Genomic DNA, 12,671 nt, shown 5'->3' on the forward strand with positions numbered 1-12,671 from the left:
CACACTAACAGGCTACACGCCCAGCCATTTCCACAACACTAATGCACCCATTCACAATACCATTCTGCAACCGCACCACAGATGCCAATATCCAACCACAATTTACCTGTACCCTCTACCTAACACTTACACTACCCGCCCCGGGTACTCGTGAAAGGGGTCCACTCTTCCCCCATCCACACCTTCGCACCATGCACACCACTCCGTACCACTTACTCCAACTCTCTCCACACACCTGTACTTGCACACCTGTGCTCACACCTGGTGCCACCTGCACCCTTCTCTCCCCAAGCGCATTCGCGCTGATCCACAACACTCACTACTCATACACGGCTCCACACACCTGTCCAGTTGCACACCTGTGCAATCACACCTGTTCAATTCTCACACACACGGCATCATCTCAGCTAACTACTCCCTTCTGAAACTTGCGCTTCCCAGTCGTCCCTTTAAACTATTGCGCTCCCTCGTCATTATCATCCACACTAATCTACCTGCGTCCCCACTACAGGTATCAGTCACTAACTAAACTTAACGTTACCTAATGTCAATCTCTTCTAGATCCCTACAATATAACCTAACCCACCCGGGCTAGTTTTCACTGCCATACACCCCATAATCTAGTGCTCCTTTGCCCCCATATGGGAAGGGTGGCAGGGATGCCAACCTTACCCACCGGGCCCATCGCTCACTACCAATTTTGCACATCAAATTTCAACAAATTAAAAATTTGCCAATCACTACCCATCATCTGCCAATCACTACTGCCAATCCCTTGCCAATCATCAAATTTTGTTTTTCTCTAATTTTGGGTCCAAAACACTAACCTCATCACCCAGTCTACTCACGAATGCCTCTCGGTGCGCCAACTCCTATCCAAAGCCCGGCTTCGTAAAGCCAAGCCATGAATGCGGGTTGTTCTGTGCCAGCGGCTGGATGCGTCCGGCATTCGGGGCAGGGACGGGGGCTTACCCGGGCCGAGGTCCCACGCACCACCTCGGCGTGGAGCCATCCCATGTCCCGATCTCGACCTGCCGGACTGCCTCAACAAAAAGTGGTCGCCATGACGACCCTTTCTATCGGGCTGCCCGCTCCGCCTAGTGGAGCACGGACGCGGCCGTTCAAAGCGAGGCCCAGCACGCACCGAGGGCCCGATTCGGCTATAAGTCGTTCTAAACTCTACCCCGTCTAACGTCGATGCTTCACCTGGACGCTTACACCCCGCAGCCCGTTCCTTGCTCACACATCCAGCCGTGCCCATGCTCCTCGTACCTTTCCTTACACACCCAGGTACCCTCATTGCACTCACAGCCTTGGTCACACACCTGACCACCGAACACCTTGGCACACATTCGTCACTCGCACACCTCACCAATACACCTCTTCGCGCCCCCTCCTCGGTCACCTCCTCTGTGACAATCACAGGTGTGCCCTCATTCGCACACCCAACCACGTGCCTCACCACCAACTCCAGCGTGCATTCCCACTCACGCTCTACCATTCCAGGTGTGCATCCTTCCATCCCAGGTGTACATCCTCGCTCACCTGTCACAACCAACTCACGCTCCGTGCCACTCATACTACTCTCACCTCCACTCTTGACAGCGCACTCTTTCCCCATGCACCTGTCCGTCACACACCTTTCTCGCGCACACTCTCCCGTTACACCCTCTGTAACACTCACCACACCGCGCTTCCATGTGCCCCCTCGCACACGCGCTACGACCGACTCACTCTTGTCAGCACACTCACTCCTTGGCACGCACTTTTTCCTCACACACCCCAGAGTCGGACTTTCTCGCACACCTCCTCTTTCGCACACCAGACCTGTCGCACACTTCACCAACGGCCTCTCACGAACACCCGGGTCCATCTCGACCCCCAAGCTTCTTAAATCCCCTGGCGCATCATACGCACGACCATATTGGTCACCACTTACACCGGGTCCTCTTCCTCTTCGCTTCTCCTCCATCACCTGCGAATCCCTCATCCGGTTAATGAGCACATCATCACGATCCGAACACAGACTTTGGACCAATTCTTTTATCTCCTCTTTTATCTCTTTCTTATCCCCTCTCCGTCGCTTCTTAATTTCGCTCATCCCTTCTTCCACTTCTTCTCGTTTCTGCTTCACCTCTTTTATTCCCCGGTACGTCTCCTCCAGCTCGTCCTCCAAGGCTACCTTGACCGTTTCCATGTGCGTCCTCACCTGCCGGTCCTTCGTCTCCATCACCTCTATCACCTCGTCCAACCTCGTTGTCAGTCCCTCACGTACCATCTGACATTCCCTCTTCGTCGCTATCAAGTCGTCTTTTAGTTCTTTCTGTGTCGCTTTCAACCCTCCTAATACCGCAGTGTTCCTTTGAACCTGCTCCGTTACTTCTTTTTGTCCCTCTGTTAGCTGCTCCACCTCCTGCGTCAGGTCCTCTATGCCCCCTTGTAACTTTACAGTCCCCTTTCTCACCTCCTTCTCCATGTGCTCCTTACAGTGCCTCACCTCCTCGCGCACTCCTCCGACCTCCTCACTCACTCCTCTCCTGATCTCCTCTCCCATCACTTGCATCTCCTGCCCAGATGCCACCCTCATCTGCTCCATTTCCTCCCTGTGAGCATCCAGTTTGGCTTCTACCCCCATTCTGACCCCCTCTATCTGCTGACCCATTTGGTTAACTTCCCTTTCCGCTTGGTCCCTCATGTCCCTCAATTTGCCTTCCATCCTGTTTTCTAACCCTATTAACCCATTTCTCACCTCTTTTATTCCGTTGTCTAACCCCTCAAAATTATTGTCTAACTTCCCAAATTTCTTGTCTAACTCCTTAAAATTATTGTCTAACCCCTCACCGGTAATCCTCGCTTCGTCCCTCATTACCCCCATTTGGTTTCCCATTACCCCCAATTGGCCCTCCAATCGCTCACTATCAGCCCTCATTCCCATCATTATTCTGCTTTCCATTTCTTCATTATTCTTGTCCATAAGGGCCTTCATTTGCATAAAAAACAAGTTCAAATCCACCGGGGGCGCTGCCACGGTCGCGGGCACGGTGACCAGCGAGGCGCCATTTTGTGCGTTTGCTACCCTCGCTGCTTCGCTCTCCTCGCGTCCCTCAATTTGGTCCTGGACCGACCCTGCCTCACTCTCCACTACCGGACCCCAGCTGTCTTGGTCTGCCATAGCGCGACTTTCAAAATTCGGGTTTTTATTTCCGTATAACAAAATCAAATTTCGCCGTTATAATTTCGCGCGGGAAACGCGCTCCGAATTGATTCTACTACAAATTTGGGCCTAATAAATTTAGTCCCGGGTTCGAATTCCACTCCTCGACACCAATTGTTACAGACGCGGCTTAGATGTTATTTACCGAGCGGTTTGGTATGACCACGTCTGCACAAGTTACCCGATTATACCCGAACGTTGACTAATCGCGCTACGCTAGATCAATGAAGGAAAAGACACACGGCTGGGATTAAAATGACACGACACCAGGGATACGGTTCTCAAGACCTCCGGAGGAGATTATATTCGTTCGGAAGGTTAGATTACAACTACAAGAGGGACAGCAAAGGAAGATAGGCACTTAGACACAATCTTATATTAACCCGACAGACCACAGATAAACAGGACAAAACTGACTCACACGGGGATTGATGGCAAGGAAAGCGGGTATTCGATGGCCAGCACAAGGTGCACCTTGTGCTCAGGGACAGGATAGCGCGGCCCAAAAGATGCAGGGAGGTCTCTCAGCGCTCGGAGGTGGCTCTCTTGTCTTCTCAAGGCTCAAGCTCGGGGCGCATCTGACCTCACATCCGGTAAGTCGCTGCGTATATCCGGCGGGGAGTGACACGCCCTCGGCTCGTTAGCTCCGCCCCAGATGGAATCGGCTCGTTGCTTCTCATTGGGTGCATGCGGGGGGGTTACCGGCTCCGCCCTTGACGAGGGGCTGACAGGGAGCCCCTTCGTGGTAACCCCGTGGAGCGCATGGTCATGGCGGCTAACCGAGCTGGTGGGAGGACGCACACTCCCCCCGCGCGCCGTGGTTGTAGTTGTTGTTGTAGCTGTAGTTGTTGTTGTTGTTGTTGTTTGGGGAAGAAGATGGAAGGAGGTATGGGAAGGTCCTAAACTCACTACTGGTGCCATATAATCACATTCTGGTGCAACGAAGAGTCAGAATTAATGGAAAGGAATCCTTAACTGACATAGACTAAGAATAACTAGCAAGATGTCCGAAAGTTGTCTACGTGAGATGCGGTGGACCTGGGCACGACATTTAATGGGGGAAAAAGGGGAAGGTCGGTTCTACAGAGTGTTGTTTACAGACAATGGGACTAGGGAATGGGGGATTGGGGATAGTTGGGGAGTATTGGGGAAATAGGGGAATATTTACAAGCGGATATGGAGGCCAAATTCCATATTCGCAACAATATATATATATATATATATATATATACATATATATATATATATATATATATATATATATATATATATATATATATATGTATATATATATATATATATATATATATATATATATATAGTCACGTGAAAAGTAAGTACACCCCATGTAAAGTTTTGACTTTTTCAACGTATTTCAACATACAGCTATTTGATCTTCATTTCAACAATATTGATAGATAAAGGTGATATGATATAACAAATATCATGAAACATTTACATTTTGTAGTCCATTGTATAATTTAAATAAACATAAATGCAAATTTTGCATGTGGAAAAAGTAAGTACACCCCGACATTTATCACTACTTCAAATACCTAAAATTGGAATCAGGTGCACCAGCTCAGGTGCAAATGGTTAGAACATTGTTACATAGGATCTTGGAGGAACCTGTCTTATTTAAACCTCAGACATTTAGTTTGGTTTGCTCTATGCTGTTGAAGTGTGCGGCGTCACCATGCCTAGATCAAAAGAGCTCTCTGAGGCCTTCAGAAAGAAGGTTATAGATGCCTACGAGTTTGGGTAGGGATTTAAAAAGATCTCCAAACAATTTGAAATCAATTATTCGACTGTCCTTAAGATCATCTACAAGTGGCGAAGATTCCAAACAACTGCCAACTTGTTCAAGCCAGGCCGCCCATACAAGTTCAGCCTGATAGCAGACTGCAAGATGCTGAAAGAAGTCTCGAAGAACCCCAGAATGTCATCATGGGACCTACAGGTAGCTCTTGCCACTGTTGATGTCAAAGTGCACGAGTCTACCATTAGAAAGAGGCTGCACACATTTGATCTACATGGGAGGTGTGCCAGGAGGAAACCTTTGCTGTCCAGAAAGAACATCAGGGCAAGGCTAAAGTTTGCCAATGAACACCTAGGCAAAGACCAGCACTTCAGGAACAATGTGCTCTGGACAGATGAGTCAGAGGTAGAGCTATTTGGCCACAGTACCAGAAGACATGTTTGGCGAAAACCAAAGACAGCATTTGACCACAAGAACCTGATACCAACTGCAGAGCATGCTGGTGGAAATATTATGGTTTGGGGCAGCTTTGCTGCATCAGGGCCTGGGCAGCTCACCATCATAGAATCCACTATGAATTCTTCATTGAACCAGAGGGTGCTTGAGGATAATGTGAGGCCATCTGTTGGAAAGTTGAAGCTCAACCGAAGGTGGACCTTGCAACATGATAATGACCCTAAACATCTATCTATAATTCCAGTAATCTCTGTGTGTATGTTTGTTTGTACGTTTGTATGTTTGTATGTTTGTATGTCTGTGACCGCTGTTTCTCGACAACTACCGGTCCGATATACTTGAAACTTGCCAGGTATATTGCTGGGGACCCGAGGATGTGCCTTTTCAAGGTTTTAAATTAATCGCAGAAGTAGTTACCGAGCTATGTCCAAAAAACGATTCAACCAATCAGAGAGCAGCAAGCTATCACGTGTGCCGAACGTGGCGAACAGACTCTGCCTCGGATGGCACATTTGAGAGCGTATTCATTTATTTCCCGTCGGCAAACTATGTTGCCGTTAAACTATGTTTTAAAACTAATTAAAACTAATTTGCGATTCATCGTAACTGCGATTTGCGACCTTCCGGACAGTGAGGACTGCACTTCCGGCATCCAATCACAGAACGCGTTATTGCGTAGGCGTGGCCGATGTGAGAGCGAGCTGATGCTGAGCCCAGCGCGTGCGCCATTACGGTACGTAATTCGATTTCTTCCGGAGAAAATAATAATTTCTCGATTTCTTATGCGCATTATTTCTCCCAATTCAGTCAGAGCGAAGGGCGGAAGCGAAGAGCGTTGTTTTTTTTGTTTACGGGCGTACGGGCGGGGTAGAGCGTACGGGTAGCGTTTTTTTTTTTTTTTGGCACATTTGAGAGCGTATTCATTTATTTCACGTTGGCAAACTATGTTGCCGCTATGTTGGCGTTAAACTATGTTTTAAAACTAATTAAAACTAATTTGCGATTCTTTCGCTTTCCTGCGCATTTGTGCACGCTATGGCGATTTCTTTACCAAACTCCGCTAGCCGTTAGCTTTGGACCAAACCATTTCATGTAAATAGAGGGGGGGGATTGTCACCATACTCGCAAGCCGTTAGCTTTGGACCAAACCATTGCATGTAAATAGAGGGGGGGGGGGGGGGGGATATACTTTTAGATATATATATAGTACGGGCATGCCCTAGTACCAGTAAATCCACCAAGGAATGGCTGAAAAGAAAGAAATGGAGGGTTCTGGAATGGCCAAGTCAAAGCCCGGATCTAAATCCCATCGAGATGTTGTGGGGGGATTTGAAACAAGCTGTGCATGCAAGAAACCCCTCAAACATCGCACAGCTGAAAGAATTCTGCATGGAGGAGTGGGAAAAAATTTCTCCCAGTCGATGTCAGAGACTGGTAGACAGTCATAAGAAATGCCTACCTGAGGTTGTTTCTGCCAAAGGGGGCAATACCACCTATTAGAGCCAAGGGTGTACTTACTTTTTCCACATGCGAAATTTGCATTTATGTTTATTTAAATTATACAATGGACTACAAAATGTAAATGTTTCATGATATTTGTTATATTATATCACCTTTATCTATCAATATTGTTGAAATGAAGATCAAATAGCTGTATGTTGAAATATGTTGAAAAAGTCAAAACTTTACATGGGGTGTACTTACTTTTTCACGTGACTGTATATATATATTATATATATATATATATTGTTGCGGATCTCCAACATCGGCGTCCCCCTTATCAAGGGGGGATTAATCCCCTTGTCTTTTTACTAGCCGACGCGATCCGGGGCCATCACGTTCCTTCCGGTCGGTGTTAAATAGGGTTGTAAGCTGAATTAGTCTTATTACCTAAGTACTAACACCGGCCGTGAAGCAAGGAAATAACCCCACCCGAACCACGGCGTTAGTGGACACGCCGAGCGAAGTGAGCCGCGATTCGGGCCGTTAACAGGTATTAACCCGATTGGAGCGGTTGTGATCGTGCCACGCTTACCCAATGGAGAAATCAATAAGACGGTCGAATTGAGAGGAAAACAGGAAGAACAGGCAATTTATTCACACTTTGTACAATTAAGAAGAAGAGGGAAAAAAGCAATGTACAGGGAAGAGGAAGAAGCAGATACACAGGGCAGCCTTATACAGTCTTATGCTTATCCCCTGGACATGGGCCCGTTCACACTCAGACTCACTCTCAGACTCACTCACACTGGGTTGTAGATGGTTGGGGTTGAGTGTCCACCAATGGCGTCCACAGCTCGCTCCGGTCCCCGACTTGTACCACGAAGCAGATGGTGATGGTAGACGGCAGACGGCAGGCGAGATCGTCCCGTGTCGGTGCCGCAGATCGGACAATTACACTGGGGGGGATCGGTAAGCTAGCGATTATACTGCATACATAATCGTTGTACCGGCGCCTTTATACGCGCTCCCGGTATCGCTCGGTACAATGCACCACTTCCAAATCCCCAACGAGCCCTTGCAAACGACACAATGTGCTCCAACCAAGTCCACGTTCTTTGCCACTGCCGTTTGCACGCGAGTCCTTGGACAGTCCTTTAATACCACGTAAGTTCTCTTGGTAAAACGCAATCGTGCAAGTCCTTCTCAATACTCGAGCGCCTGCCTCTCCCTTCTCATAACTCGTTCAACAGAGGACCCCGGCTCATAACTCGTTCAACAGAGGACCCCGGCTCATAACTCGTTCAACAGAGGACCCCAGCTCATAACTCGTCACTGCAAACTCACGAGCGCCTCTCCCATCATAACTCAGGTGGGGGGCTCGCGCAAAGGTTTTTATTGCCACGCCCAGCGAACCCTCTGGAATCTCTAGCTACACCCTGTCAGGCGATCTCACCCGAGCCCTGATTGGTTGTTGGGGTCTTACCGGCTCCGCCCTTGATGGCTGCCTGACGTGGCCACACCCCCACCCTTGCGCTCCGCCCCCTTTTCGGGCCTTACCCCGTAGCATTTTGGCTGGTTTGAGCGAGCGACTGGCAGCTAACGCTGCCGGCCCAACGCGTAACAAACTGCGAGGGGCAATGGGGTGCAGACTGGATGGTGAGCAATGGAGTCGATTGGAGGAAGGGTGCAAGCTGAACGGGGCCTACTCTTATTTGTTTTACACAACGCAGATGATAACTATTGGAAATGGCCTTATCTAACATATACTAAGAAATAACTAACATTCTAAGGTGACCTACGTGTTGCATGTGGCCTAACTATGGGGTGCAACCTTTAACCTTTTATGATGTTACCTGTGTCGGTTCTCAAAACCGCAACAATATATATCATTTGTACCATTTGGACATGAAAGTGCTGACTGAGGGGAATTGAAGGCAAAGGGAAAAGGCTTCCCTAATGATTTGATGTGACATTTTGTGAAGCAGGGCCTTGTGCCAATACTTTGTACAAAAGCTAGATTGGTACTCAAATATACATTAGAGAAAGCCTTTAAGGTCTGTCGATCTAAGGTCAGGTTTAACCTCCAAGGTCAAATAAGAAATGCTTTTGAGGGAGTCAGAAAAATGAATTTCACATTGGAGAATCTACTCAATGATTAGTTTTCATGGTTTTTGAATATAATTTTTTTTCCTTGGAAACAAAAGCTAGGCTCATAGAAGAGTGAGCTGACAGAGAGTTAAAGGCAATGCATAGACAGTGGAGTAATATGTGGATGCAACATGCAAAAATATGAATGAAGAGGAGAGACGTGGAAATTAAATCTAGCGACTTGAAAATATAATGGGAGAGTAAGGGTTTCGAGATGGTGTAATAACGGTTAAAGCAGCTCAATAAAGGGAGTGGGAAGGGTGCAATGGTAATTTCAACCAAGGCTTTCAAGATCATTAGAATCCCTCGCGATGGAGCTGAGTCTATGGGCCTACCACTTGGCCATCACCGACAGGTCGGTGATCTCTGTCTTTTTCTGCCTCATTTTTGGGCTCGCAACCTCTGCCCTATCCGTGCTCTGTCCCCCACACTCCATGTATCTGCAGAACGCATGCGTTCACCAGCAACAGAACTGTCCAACAGAACACAAACAACAGAACACTCCAAGTATCTGCAGAACGTCCACCAGCAACCCCCTCCTTGTGAAACTGCCTAAATCCAGAACCACTACTAACCTCCACTCATTTATTCCTCTCTTTTAGCACCTGTCGAACCACCTTCCACACTCTCTTCAATCCCATTCTCTCCTCCAGGTCTTCAGCACAGTTGTTCCCCACCATCTCATTGTCACTCCCCATCAAAGCCATGATATTTTCTACATCCGTTAAACCACCCCACCCCTTATCCATATTGTTCATCCCATGCTTTGTCCCCTACCACTCATCATTACCTGCATCCTTTGTTTGTCCGTCTCCATTGAATTTCTCCTCCTACCCTGCTGTTGGCATTTCCCCTTTATCTTGCTGTTCCCTTTGCTATGTCCTGATCTGTTCTGAGTCCTAACTCTCCTATGTGCCTAGACTAAACTAAAACTCTTGTATAAAACTAAAAAGGCTGAGTTGAGCTGGGAGGTGAGCAATTTGATTCTGACCCTAACCGGGTCATGCCAAAGACTTTGAAAAATGGTACGTTTGGCTTACTCGCTTGATGCTCAGCATTAAAAGGATAGGACATGGACAAAACTTATCAGTTGGCAATCATGGGGAGGAGGAAGTTCCTCCTTAATTGCCCCACTGATTGCAGAGAGAAAAGTGACATCATTATAGATTGCATCGATGGAACCCAAAGTGCTCTGTGAAACGATGTAACCTCACCCCCAAACTGAGTGGCTGTATTCGTCTGAAGTCAAGTCCGAGGTTGTCTCGTGTATGCTTCTGCATGTATGATTTGCCTTGGAAATGTTTTGTCTTGCACCCTTGAGAAAAAAAATTATGGAACTGAGTTAATGAGGATAGAAAAGCTGTTGGTTAGGCATGGAGAAAGATGTGAACCTGAAGCGATTGTATACTGCCAACCGATAGTGCAGGATACAAGAGAGGGATTGAATAGACTGTCAGGATGCTGGTAGAATGAGTATGACCTGGAGGAGGGACAGAAAGTGAAAAGAGCATATGGAGCAAGACGAGAGGATATAGCAGCCAGACAACATAACGGCCATCGATCTTTCCGTGATGGGAGAGCAGCGCAGACCCTGTGCTTCTGCTTCTATGAGGGAGATGCAAATTTATGCTGAAAGCTTTGGATTCCACAGCATCTAGGCCCAGAAGTTTGGGTCTTCCAGTGGTCATTTGCAAAAAATATATCGGTGGGCCCATTTAACGATCTTTACAGAGAGACAAGTTGAGATTTTGTTTGTTTGGGTTGCATGTGTCATAACTCATATGCCACTAACATCTGATGTATTTTACGTGTCAGCAGAGAGTGAAGCAGCAACTGCTCACCTGTCAATAGAGCGCAGTATCATACGGCATAACGTGGTCACCTGCAAAGAGTAGAAAACCGTTTTGAGAGCATCGGAGAGGTCATTATATTATAGATGAGGAACTGAGCTAAGCCAAAGACACTGCCTTGGGGCACTCTAAACTCTAATGAGAAAGGGGATAACAGTATTCCATCGAGAGCTACACAGTGACGGCACGAGCGGAAGTGGAAGAATGTCACATGCAGTACGTTTGGAAAGCAGAAGAGCATGCCAGGTTGTCGAATGCCTGTGATATGTCCAGACCTACAGTCTCTTGAATGAGATTCAGGGCCTCAATCCATTGTTGAGAGAGATCATGCAGCAGCATATCCAAAGATGTGTGGCTGGTCAGATCAGATGATCCAACTGATGATCAAAATCCAAACTGATGAGCAGAGATCACGATCAGTCTCTTTGAGAAGAGGACAGAATTGATGTCAGCTGCTGTGATGGATTTCAAGACTTCACTTATAATTGGAAGTCAACTAACACCTATTGTGAAGTAGGTTTAGCTTACCTTTCAGGCATTAACCTTTCTTCAGAGAAAAACCTGGCAAAGCTCTAACAAAGGGTTATATTGCTCAAAATGTCATCACTGCCAGCCTAGTTTTATGTATGACTGCTAACATACTATTATGTTGTTGCATTGCCGGGGTGTGTTGTCGGACCAGTCTCTTCTTGAAGATTTAATTATGATTGGTTAAAGTTAAATAGTTTGCAGAATAATAATAATAATACTTTGGAACACTTGAAAATATCATCGAGGAAGTAAAACTTGTTGTTACGTTTCCAGACTTGTGATAAAAGGAGTCACAAAAACACAACGACTCCGAACGAGAGAACATCTCTCTGCGTCTCTTTGTCTCTCTGTCTGTCTCTCTGTATCTCTCTGTCTCTCTGTCTCTCTGTATCTCTCTGTCTCTCTGTCTCTCTGTGTCTGTCTCTCTGTATCTCTCTGTGCCTCTGTGTCTCTGTCTCTCTGTATCTCTCTGTATCTTTGTCTCTCTGTCTCTCTGTCTCTCTGTCTCTGTCTATGTCTCTCTGTCTCTGTCTCTGTGTCTCTGTCTCTCTGTGTCTCTGTGTGTGTGTGTGTGTGTGTGTGTGTGTGTGTGTGTGTGTCTCTCTCTCTCTCTCTCTCCCTCTCTCTTTCCCTCTCTCTCCCTCTCTCTCCCTCTCGCTCCCTCACTCTCTCTCTCTCCCTATCCAGTGCAAAAGCTTGTGGGTAGCATCATTGGCTGGGTGCGTGGTCGTACCGCTGATGCAGTGCCCCCTGCTGGTTAAAGCAGGAATTGGTAATTTGTTCAGGGTGCCGGTGCATGCTCGCGTCCTCTTGGCTAAGGACACCATGGGGATCTTCAATGTCCACCAACTAATGTTGGCAGACGTGAAGCCCGTTTAACATCCATCCGAGGGACAGCACACACATTCATGAATCAATCTGCTTGTGAAACACCAGAATGACAGTTTATAGCTCGGTCGGGATTCCAACTCAAGCTAGACAGCTTAGAGCGAGTAGTGCATATCTATTGGCCATCCTGCCAGCCCTACAGGAGAAAATAATATACAGTACCTTCAGAAAGTATTCAAACCCCTTGACCTTTCCACATTTTGTTGTGTTACAGCCAGGGCTGGATTAACATTTTGTGCGCGTGGTGCCAAACAAATTTGTGGGCTCCCATTTGGGGAACCATCGCAAAAGACAGGAGATCAAAACAGAAGTAGTCTTTAAAACAGCACTCAGCTGTATATAAGTTTTATTTGCACAATTTCAGATGGAGGTGTCAGCCATT

Source organism: Myxine glutinosa, chromosome 1 (genome assembly GCF_964187855.1).
Source record: "Myxine glutinosa chromosome 1, kmMyxGlut1.1, whole genome shotgun sequence".
In the NCBI taxonomy this organism is placed as follows: domain Eukaryota; kingdom Metazoa; phylum Chordata; class Myxini; order Myxiniformes; family Myxinidae; genus Myxine; species Myxine glutinosa.